General features: G+C 44.7%; 1 protein-coding gene across 3 annotated transcripts in view; it reads right to left on the bottom strand.

Moving 5' to 3' along the window:
- net1 (neuroepithelial cell transforming 1) overlaps positions 1-12,441 on the bottom strand; it is a 144,888-nt gene that overhangs the window by 132,008 nt on the left and 439 nt on the right. The gene's annotated exons all lie outside the window — the stretch shown is intronic.

Below are 12,441 nucleotides of genomic sequence, written 5' to 3' on the forward strand. Positions count from 1 at the left end.
GCTGAGCACCGCATTTGCACGGGAGGCATCGAGAACCCGGGTTGGAATTGCTGACCACGAAGTCCACCATCAGCGACAGGCAGTGATCATCCTTCTTCCACGGCGGTGGGTAAGCCGATCTAGCGACACGGGCAGAAAGTCGGCCGCGTTGTCAGTGGAGAAGGGGGGGAAGAGACCGGAGGAAAAAGGGCGGAGAACTCGACCGCAGCCGGTGTAAAGGGCCGGCCTGCAATCGGAACAGACGCGCAAGCAAGAAAGGAAGCGCTAATACCCACGAGGACAGCGGGGAGTAAAAGCAGCAGCGTCGGGGGGGGGGGGGGGGGGCGGAATTAAGGACCGTTGGGAGGAGAGAACGGCAACAGCGCGGTAATCTCCATTGTAGCCAGCGGGGGAAGAAGCCAAGCGCGGGAAGCCGCCATTTTAGTCGGCGCAGGAAGAAGACAAGCGCGGGAAAAGCCGCCAAGCGCGGGAAGCTGCCATTTTGGAAAAAAAAACTTAAAGAAACTTACAAGGATGCCTAAAAACGGTAACATCACTGCTTTTGATAGCGATGTCGAAGATTGGGCCACTTATGTGGAGCGTATGGAAGTTTATTGTACAGCAAATGAGATACCGGCTGAAAAGAAAGCACTAACCCTATTAAACTCGATGGGTGCGAAGACGTACGGGTTATTAAGGCACCTTGTAACACCAGATAAGCCGGCGGATAAGACTTTCGCGAATATTGTTACTATCCTGCAAGAGCACTTAAACCCCACGCCGCTGCTGATAGCGGAACGATTTAAATTTTACAGAAGAATGCAGCTGAAAGAGGAAAGCAATGCTGAATTCTTAATTGAACTGCGCAAGCTATCAAAGTACTGTCAGTTTGGTACAGGACTAGCAGATGCTCAGAGATAAGTTCGTGTGTGGACTATTAAAAGAAGGAACTCAGAAGCGACTGCTAGAGGAAAAGGACCTTACGCTAGATAAAGCTGTCACCATTGCAGCATCGCACGAGGCGGCAGCACGAGGCACCGCGAAAATGCAGCTAAGGCCATCGGAACTCAGCACCAATCAAATGGCATTGGGTGCAGTAAAGTGCTATCGTTGCGGAAGGACAACGCACGATCAGAACCAGTGCTGGTTCAAAGATCAAGAATGCAGAAAATGTGGCAGACTCGGTCACATAGCGAAAGTATGCCGGTCAGGAAAGAAGACCAGCAACAAAAAGTCACCACAGAAGAAGTACCAAAAAGTACACAAGGTGACAGAGAACAGTTCGGATGAACAGAAGACGGATTCAGACTCCAGCAGTAAGGAACTGGGTTGTCTAAGAATACATAATGTGGGTAACACAGCAGACCACCAAACTATTTGGGTTACACTCCAGATAGCAGGAGTCCAAGTGAAGATGGAATTGGACACGGGATCGGCATTGACTGTCATGAATAAGCAAGATTACAAAAGGTTATTCTCACACATTCCCCTAAGGGATACGGAGATTGTATTGAAAACATACACGGGGCAAAGAGTATACCCCATCGGAAAGATAAAAGTAAAGGTGGTCCACAAGGGTAAAGAAAGCAAAGGAATGGACTTGTATGTGTTACTTGAGGGAGGTCCACCACTACTGGGACGGGAATGGATCAGGAGAATAAATATGGACTGGCATTCCTTAAAAGCACTAACTGTAGATTCCGGTAAAAAGGACAATGTCAAACCTAAACGACTGTCCAGAATATTGGACGATGCTAAGGAGGTGTTCCAACAGGGACTGGGAACACTGAAAGGAATTACGGCAAGCATCAAGGTTGAAGAACATGCAAACCCGAAATTTTTCAAAGCCAGACTGGTACCTTATGCGATATGACCTGCTGTGGAAGCTGAGCTGGAAGGGCTAGAACGTTCAGGAGTACTGTCAAAGGTGGACTGGAGCGAATGGGCCACGCCCATTGTTCCCGTCATGAAGCGTTCATTGAGCAACAAGCCGGGGGAACCGGGGAAGGTTCGCATCTGTGGCGATTTCAAGATCACTGTTAATCCGGTTCTTCACACGGTGCAATATCCGCTTCCGCGGATTGAGGATATCTTCGCTTCGTTGTCTGGCGGGAAACACTTCACCAAGATAGACCTGGCGCAGGCGTACTTACAGATGGAAGTTGATGAAGCGTCACGCCAGTATCTCACGATCAACACGCATAAGGGCTTATATCGGTATAATAGACTGGTTTTTGGAGTGGCATCGGCTCCAGCGATTTGGCAAAGGGCCATGGAGCAGGTATTACAGGGAATTCCTGGCACACAATGCTATCTGGACGACATTCTTATTACAGGAGATGATGAGGAACACCTTGCTAATTTGGAACAAGTGCTCACCAGATTGAAAGAGTATGGACTTCGAGTTAATCGCCAGAAATGAGAGTTCTTTCAGAAGCGAATCTCGTACTGTGGTCACGTCATTGACCAGGAGGGGCTTCACAAGTCACCTGACAAGATCGAAGCTGTTGTGAAGGCTCCCGCTCCGGAAAATGTGTCCCAGTTGAGGTCGTTCCTAGGGTTGATTAACTATTACCATAAGTTTCTGCCAAATTTATCCACGGTGCTACACCCGCTGAACGCTCTTTTACAAAAGGGAGTGCCATGGAAGTGGAGCAAGGACTGTAAGCGGGCTTTTCACAAAAGCAAGGCACTGATCACCTCTAAGGAAGTGTTGGCTCACTTTAACCCAACGCTGCCTATTCGTTTAGCTTGTGATGCTTCTCCATATGGTATTGGGGCAGTGCTATCACATAAGTTGCCAAATGGCTTGGAAAGACCAGTCGCGTTCGCATCCAGATCATTGACCTCCGCTGAGCGCAACTATGCTCAGATAGATAGGGAGGCTCTCAGCCTCGCGTGGGGAGTAAAAAAATTTAATCATTACCTGCAAGGCCAAAAGTTTACGCTGCTGACAGACCACCAGCTGTTGGTTTCCATTTTTAACCCCAAGAAGGGTGTTTTGGTGATGACAGCGCAGAGGCTCCAGAGATGGTCCTTTTCCTAGGGGCACATCAATATGAGATCGAATTCAAAGGTACAAAGCAACACATGGTAATGCTGATGGGCTGTCGCGCCTGCCACTACCTACAGCGGAAGAGGCACCGACAGTTGACCCTGTTGAGTTATTTCACTCGACCATCATCGAATGTTTGCCAGTCACCAATGCGAGTATTGAGAGAGAGAGAGACCAGGAACGACCCGACACTGTCTCGGGTCTACGAATTGACAGTGAAGGGATGGCCAGCACATGGCGAACCACTGTTACCGGCATTCTCAGCCAGACGAGAACAGCTGTCCGTTTGTCAAGGAACATTGATGTATGGAACAAGGGTGATTATTCCTCCTAAATTAAAGGGAGAGAGTTCTAAAGGAACTGCATGAAGGTCATCTGGGGGGGGGGGGGGGGGGGGGGGGGAGTCAAGATGAAAAGCCTTGCTAGGGCTTATGTGTGGTGGCCAGGTATCGACAAACAAATAGAGGATCTGACTAAAAGCTGCTCAGGGTGCCAAAAAGTTCAAAATGCACCTCCAATTGCACCGCTGCATCCATGGGAATGGCCGTCAACCCCATGGCAGCGTGTACATATCGACTTTGCAGGTCCATTCATGGATTCCATGTTTTTGATAGCGGTAGACGCACATTCTAAATGGCCAGAAGTGATTAAGATGGCGACCACTACCTCGGAAAAGACGATCGCAGTTCTTAGAACCATATTTGCAAGAAATGGATTGCCAGAACAGATATGTTCAGACAACGGACCGCAGTTCGTGTCAGAAGAATTCCAGAAATTCATGAGGAAGAATGGGGTGAAACACTATACATCTGCCCCATATCATCCGGCTACAAATGGGTTGGCCGAGAGATTTGTGCAAACGTTCAAAAAGGCGATAAAGGCCATGAGCGAAAACCATATTCCACTACAACACAAGGTGGACAATTTCCTAATGGCATATCGAAACGCCACACATGCAGTGACAAATCAAAGTCCTGCCATGATGTTTTATAACAGGAGGTTGCGGTCCAGGTTGGATTTGTTAAAACCAAATGTGCGTAGGGAAGTCGAAAACAAACAGTTCCAGCATGTAAATAACAAGACCACTCGGAGTTTCGAAATAGGACAACCAGTGTTAGCCCGGGACTATAAGAATGAGAAATGGCAATCTGGAACAATTCGTGCCAGACAAGGACCCCTGATGTACACGGTAGAGATTGGTGAAAACGTAATACGACGTCATGCTGACCAACTTGTAGAATCGAGAACAAGGGTCGAACCCATGGCTACGGCAGAGACACCAGTGGAAGAAATTATTGAACCTGTAGCATCTACCTCAAACGCGAACGTACATGAGGATGTTCAATCCATAAGAGATCAATTAGAGGAGTCACCCCAGCAACCAGAATCAGAGACCCCTGAAAGGCGTTATCCAACTCGGATCAGGAGGCCTCCTCAGAGACTGAATCTTTGAACAGTTGCATGAAAGTTGTATATATGTTATCCATGTTATGTTTAAATTGGGGTGTACACTGTTAAGCTAAAAAGGGAGGAATTGTGGTGTATGTAACCTGTACCACCTTGAGAACTACCTTAAGAAGATGGACTACTTTCTCTTGCTACTGTATATTGTAGTACCGGTGGTGACCACACTGGTATATAAGCTCTGTGTAGTAATTTGTAAAGCAGTTCAGCCCTGACCTTCAAGTAGTAAAGACCTGTGTAAGTTTTTCCTGTTGTCTGTGTTCACTTATTTAAAATAAGTATATCTGGAACACAGACTCAACAGTAGTTCTTTTCCAAGAGAATAGTACACCTTTGGAACGTGCTGCCATCTCATGCGGTGGATACGGATTTGCTGAATTCCTTTAAGCGAAAGCTGGACCTGTTTCTGTGCATCAGCAAATAAGGTGAAAGTAGGGAATAATGGTAAAAGGTTAAAATTAAAAAAGGTTCTTTATCTGAATACACGAAGCATTCATAATAAGTTAGACGAATTAGTGGCACAAATAGAGATGAATGGCTTTGACCTAATAGCCATTACCGAGACGTGGCTGCAGGGTGACCAAGGTTGGGAACTAAGTATTCCACGGTACTTCACGTTTCGAAAAGACAGACAGAATGGAAAAAGGGGGGGGGGGGGGTAGACCTGTTAATAAAGGATTACATAAGGACAGTAGTGAGAAAGGACCTTGGCTTGGAAGATTAGGAAGTCGAATCAGTATGGGTGGAGACAAGAAAGAACAAGGGGCAGGAAACACTGGTGAGAGAGTAGTTTATAGCCCCCCAAACAGTAGCTATACCATTGGACAGAGTATTAATCAACAAATAATAGGAGCTTGTAACAAAAATACAATACAATAATCAAAGGGGACTTTAATCTTCATATGGGCTGGGCAAATCAAATTGGCAAAGGTAGTCTGGAGGACGAGTTCATGGAATGCATCAGAGACAGTTTCCTAGAACAATACATCGTGGAACCAACCAGGGAACATGCTATTTTAGATCTTGTATTGTGTAATGAGGTGGGGTTAATTAGTAATGCCATAGTAAAAAGGGTCCTCTGGGGAAGAGTGATCATAATGATAAGTATTTCACTCTCAATGTCAATGTGAACTTTGAAGTCCAAAAGTAGAAAGTCTTAAACTTAAATAAAGCCAATGACATAGGTATGAGGGGACAAGTTGGCCAACGTAGATTGGGAAATTAGATTAAAAAAGGTATGATGGCAGATAAGTAGTAGCAAACATCTCCATTAAGATTCCATTGAGAAATAAAAACTCCACAAGAAAAAAAAGTGAACCATCCATGACTAACTAAAGAAGTTAAGGATAGTATTAGATTAAAAGAGGCTTATAAAGGTTGCAAAGAATAGCTGCAAGCCTGAGGATTGGGAGAGCTTTAAAAACCAGCAAAAGATGACCACAAAATTAATAAAAAGGGAGAAGTTAGAATGAGAGTAAACTAGCAAGAAATATACAAACAGGTTGGAAGGGCTTCAACAAATATGTAAAAAGGAAAAGGAAGAGAGTAGCAAAAATAAACATTGGTCCCTTAGAGGCTGAGACAGGAGAAATTATGGGGAATAAGGAATTGGCAGAAACATTAAACAAATATTTTGTATTGGTCTTCATAGTAGAAGACACAAAAAGCATACCAAAAATAGTGGGGAACCAAGAGGCTAATAAGAGTGAGGAACTTAAACTAATGAAGATAATTGAAGAAAAAGTAGAGATAAACTAATGGGACTAAAAGCCGACAAATCCCCTGGACCTGATGGCCTACATCCTAGGGTTCTAAAAGAGGTGGGTAGAGTTAGTGGATGCATTGGTTGTGATCTTCCAAAATAACTGATTCAAGAACAGTCCCAGGGGACTAGAAGGTAGTAAATGTAACCCCTTTATTCAAGAGAGGGAGAGAAAAAACAGGGAACCACAGGTCAGGTAGCCGGACATCAGTCGTCAGGAAAATGCTGGAATCCATTATTAACGAAATGGTAACTGGGCACTTAGATAATCATATGATTAGGCAGAGTTAATATGGTTTTATGAAAGGGAAATCGTGTTTAACAAATTTATTAAGAGCTTTTTGAGGATGTAACTGGCAGGGTAGATAAAGGGGTACCAGTGGAGGTAGTATATTTGGATTGCCAAAACACATTTGATAAGGTGCGACATAAAAGGTTGCGACGCAAAATAAGGGCTCATGGGGCTGGGGGGGGTATAATATATCAGCACGGATAGAGGATTGGTTAATGGACAGAGAGTAGGGATAAACGGGTCATTTTCCAGTTGACAGGCTGTAACTAGTGGGGAGCCGCAAGGATCAGTGCTTGGGCCTCAGCTATTTACAATCTATATTAATGACTTAGATGAAGGGACAGAGTGCAATGTATCCAAGTTTGCTGACGATACAAAGCTAGGTGGGAAAGTAAGCGGTGAGGAGGACGCAATGAGCCTACAAAGGGATATAGACAGGTTAAGTGAGTGGGTTAGAAGGTGTCAGATGGAGTATAATGTGAGGTTATTCACTTTGGTAGGAAGAATAGAAATGGTGAGAAACTATTAAATATTGGTGTTCAGAGAGATTTAGGTGTCGTACTACAAGAAACAGAGTTAACATGCAGGTACAGCAAGCCATTAGGAAGGCAAATGGTATGTTGGCCTTTATTGCAAGAGAGTTGGAATACAAGAGTAAGGAAGTCTTGCTAAAGTTGTACAGGGCCTTGTTGAGACCACACCTGCAGTATGGTGCACAGTTTTGGTCTCCTTATCTAAGGAAGGATAAACTTGCCTTAGAGGCAGTGCAACAAAGGTTCACTAGATTGATTCCTGGGATGAGGGGGTTGTCCTATGAGGAGAGATCGAGTAGATTGGGCCTATACTCTGTAGTTTAGATGAATGAGGGGTGATCTCATTGAAACAGACAGGATTCTGAGGGGGATTTACAGGGTAGATGCTGAGAGGTTGTTTCCCCCTGGCTGGAGAGTAAAGAACTAGGGGGCATAATCTCAGGATAAGGGGTCAGTCATTTAAGACTGAGATGAGGAGGAATTTCTTCACTCAGAGGCTTGTGAATCTTTGGAATTCTCTACCCCAAAGGACTGTGGATGCTGAATCATTGAGTAAATTCAAAGCCGAGATCGATAGTTTTTTTGACTCTAGGGGAATCAAGGGATATGGAGACTGGGCGGGAAAGTGGAGTTGAGGTTGAAGATCAGCCATGAGGTTATTGAATGGTGGAGCAGGCTCAAGAGGCTGTATGGCCTACTCCTGCTCTTATTTCTTATGTTATAAGAACATATGAAATAGGAGCAGAAGTAGGCCATTCGGCCCTTCGAGCCTGCTCCGCCATTCAATGAGATCATGGCTGATCTTCTGCCTCAACTCCATTCACCAGCCCTATCACCATATCCCTTGATGCCCTTACTAGTCAGAAATCTATCGACTTCTGTTTTGAATATACCCAATGACTGAGCCTCCACAGCCCTCTAGGGTAGAGAATTCCAAAGATTCACCACCCTCTGAAAAAATTTCTTCTCATCTCAGTCCTGAATGGCCTACCCTTTATCTTGAGGCTGTGGCTCCTGGTTCTAGACTCCCCAGCCAAGGGAAACATTCTCCCAGCATCCATCCTATCAAAGCTCTGTAATAATTTTGTATGCTTCAATGAGATCCCCTCTCATTCTTCTGAATTAAAGAGAATACAGGCCTAGTTTACTCAATCTCTTCTCATACGACAGTCCCGCCATCCCGGGAATCAATCTTCAGAACCTTCGCTGCACTCCCTCGATGGCAAGTATATCCTACTTAGGTAAGGAGACCAAAATTGTACACAGTACTCCAGGTGTGGTCTCACCAAGGCCCTATGTAATTGGAGTAAGACTTCTTTACTCCTGTACTCAAATCCTTATCGGATTACTGTTCTTGAAGAGAGTCTGCCTGACAGATGCCAGGCCAAAAAAAATCCCTTCAACAGCTAAACTGTGACAGCCTTGCTCCTGTGATTGATGTCCTAATGATCAATCTATAATTGTTTGTCATCTTGATATTGGCAACTGGTTAGCTACCTACATAGATTTGGTAATGATCAACTATACTGTCCTAACCGGCTCTGCTGTGTGATCTCAGCTTCCCCATGAAGAGGGGCAATGACAGCAGAAATTGTCCCAACATGTCGTTGCAGAAGCCCTTTTAAAGTGGCCACGATGCTGGCCAGTTATGAGCTCCCATAAATAAATATAAAGCAGAAACAGAAATGAAACAAGAAAATTGCAGAACTGTAACTCAGAATAGCAATAAAGAATTGAGACTTTGGAAGGAAGACATTTGCTGTGTTATATAGTTTCCCCAGATTACCAGAAAACAATGAACTGCTCATAATTTAAACCATTAAAGAAATATTTGCGTCACACACACTTCACCTCAAGTCAGGCCTCCTGAACCAATGTACTTTCATGCATCAATGTGTTACAGGTGCATCTTAAGTGGTGCTATGAATAGCTGCCATTGTATTGCTCACTTCACGGTTTGGCTCGAAGGAAAAAAAGAGAAGCAGAGCTCCATATTTGCATACTAGACTTAATAACATTTCCAACAATTGAAAAAAAAGTCAACAGATAAGTCAACTTTTTTGATTTCCAAAAATAGATTTTCCTGCAACAGCGAGATCGGCAACATGCATCATAAATCCTGCCATCTCGCTTACCTATTCTCGCCTTTCATTACTTCCTCCATATTTTCCTGCATTTCTAATTCTCCTACATCTCAATGAGCATGCCAGCGAATCAAAGCGGTATGGCCAATGTTTGACACGAAGCAACCTTCTGTGAAAATTCTTGAAACTACAAAAGCTCAGCTATTTAATGAGAGTCATCACATTACAACAGTTCAGCCTTAATATCACTATTAAACATATCTGAGTAGGTTTGCCTTTCTCGATAATTTCACTGAAGTTTATTTCTGGGTCTTAGCAACTGTCTAATCTTCTTCATAGTTTTTATGCAAGACTGTGACCAAAGTGAAGTACCCACTTGGCCCTTCTGGCCTCCATATCACCATATGCAAACTTGATGAAGCAGTAAGCTGGAATATATAATTTAAAGGAGGCGATGAAACTGAGAAAAGTTGTTGTCAGTTGAATTATACCTAATGATTGTTGTGCTTCATAATTTTCACCTTGGAGTTGGCTGCCCTGTGAACATCTTCCAGATCCTGTATTCTCAGTGATAAATGACGATTAACTAGCCGAGTTATGGTCACAGTTCCATTCACAACTCCTCGGATAATGAAGCAGTCCATGCCCACATGCAGCAAGGCCTGGGCGACATTCAGACTTGGTGGCAAGTAACATTCGTGCCACACAAGTGCCAGGCAATGACTATCTCCAGCGAGAGAGTCCAACCACTTACCCTCAACATTCAACGGGATTACCATCGCCAAATCCCCAACCATTGACACTCTGGGGATCACCATTGACGAGAAACTTAACTGCACCAGCCACAAAAATAATGTGGCTACAAGAGCAGGTTAGAGGCTGGGTATTCTGTGGCGAGTCTGACCTCTTGATTCCCCAAAGCCTTCGACCATCTATAAAAGGCACAAGTCAGGAGTGTGATGGAAGCTCGACACCATCCAGGACAAAGCAGCCCGCTTGATTGGCACCCCATCCACCACCTTAAACATTCACTCCCTCCACCACCGGCACACCGTGGCTGCAGTGTGTACCATCTACAAGATGCACTGCAGCAACTCACCAAGGCTTCTCTGACAGCACCTCCCAAACCCACAACCCCTACCACCTAGAAGTACAATGGCAGCAGGCGCATGGGAACACCACCACCTTCAAGTTCCCCTCCAAGTCACACACCATCCTGACTTGCAAATATATTGCTGTTGCTTCATCGTCGCTGGGTCAAAATCCTGGAACTCCCACCCTAACAGCACTGTGGGAGTACCTTCACCACACGGACTGCAGTATTTCAAAGCGGCAGCTCACCACCACCTTCTCAAGGGCAATTAGGGATGGGCAATAAATGCTGGCCTTTCCAGTGATGCCCACATCCAGTGAACTAATATATAAAAAAAATTAGGCTAATGTGAGTCAGGTCTCTGCAGCTTTAGCTGCTACCATTCGTTCTGTTGCCTTGAAACAATGCAAAAGTTATTTTCCCCTCAAATAAAATATTGTAAACATATTGCAATGTTGCTTTTGCTAGTCTTGTTTCCTTATGGATACATGGTCCAAGTACTGTACAGCTCAATCAAATTCTGACTTTCTGGTAATTTTGTCACAATTTCAGTTTTAATTGATTGTGGGCTTTATGCACAATAAATAACCATGAAGTCAATAAAATGGCAATTCTAACATTTCCTGGCCAACATTCTTCCTTCAACCAACACCTAAAACAGATGATCATTTCTATTGGTTGGAGCTTACTGTGCACAAATTGGCTGCCTCATTTCTTACATTACAACAATGACTGCACTTCAAAAAGTACTTGATTAGTTGTAAAGCACGTCCTGAAGTTGTGAAAGACGCTATATAAATGCAAGGCTCTCTTTCATTTGGGAAAGTTCTGGAGATATGTTTCTTGAGTGTAAAACCTAATAATGAAGATAAACAAACAGCTCTCCATTCTCTATATAAATCTTGGTATCATTGTGATTTCTCGAAGTCACCAGTGCCATTATTTTCCAGCTTAAGTGGCAGCAGCAGGAAAATAAATGTTCATTCAGGAAAATCACAATCGCATTGATATTTTATGGGGGCAGAGGTACGAGAATTAACTTAAATACAGTTTTGGTGAGGATAATGGCACATTGGCACAAATAGCTCAGGAAATTTTGGAATGGCATAAGTTATGGCTTGGGCCACTTACACCAATATTTCCTGGAACATTTGTACTAGAATAAGAGAGCACATGTTAAGTACATTACAGTGTAGCAGTGCAGCCTTCGGTCACCTGAGGAAGAGAGTGTTTGAAGACCAGGACCACAAACCCGGCATTGAAGCTTTGACCACGCTCGATCAGCTCCGATGGACAGGTCACATTGTCCGCATGCCCTATATGAGACTTCCAAAACTAGCGCTCTACTTGGAGCTCCAGCACGGCACGAGAGCACCAGGTGGGCAAAGGAAACGCTTCAAGGCCACCCTCAAAGCCTCCTTGAAAAACTGTAACAGCCCCACCGACACCTGGGAATCCCTGACCCAAGACCGCACAAAGTGGAGGAGAAACATCCGGGAACGCGCCGAACACCGAGTCTCTTCACCGGGAGCAAGCGGAAGCCAAGCGCAGGCAGCACAAGGAGCGCACGTCAACCCAAGCACCCCACCTACCCGCCCCTTCAACCACCGTCTGCCCTGCCTGTGACAGAGACTGCAGGTCCCGCATTGGACTCATCAGTCACCTGAGAACTCATTTTTAATGTGGAAGCAAGTCATCCTCGGTTCCGAGGGACAGCCTAAGAAGAAAGACTATGGCTGAAGTTTACACGGAAATCTTGGCCAATGAAATCCATAATTGGATTGGGTCAATTGGGCTTATAATCGCTGGAGTTTAGAAGAATGAGAGGGGATCTCATTGTAACTTATAAAATTCTGACAGGACTGGACAGACTAGATGCAGGAAGGATGTTCCCGATGGCAGGGGAGTCCAGAACCAGGGGTCACAGTCTAAGGATAAGGGGTAAGACATTTAGGACTGAGATGAGGAGGAATTTCTTCACCCAGAGAGTGGTGAACCTGTGGAATTCTCTACCAAAGAAGGCAGTAGAGGCCAATTCATGAAATATATTCAAGAAGGAGTTGGATATATTGCTAAAGGGATCAAGGGATATGGGGAGAAAGCAGGGACACAGTACTGAATTTGGATGATCAGCCATGATCTCATGGAATGAGGGAGCAGGCTCGAGGGGCCGAATGGC

Source organism: Somniosus microcephalus, chromosome 17 (genome assembly GCF_052327205.1).
Source record: "Somniosus microcephalus isolate GS21.2 chromosome 17, FLI_Smic_1.0, whole genome shotgun sequence".
NCBI classification, from domain to species: Eukaryota; Metazoa; Chordata; class Chondrichthyes; order Squaliformes; family Somniosidae; genus Somniosus; species Somniosus microcephalus.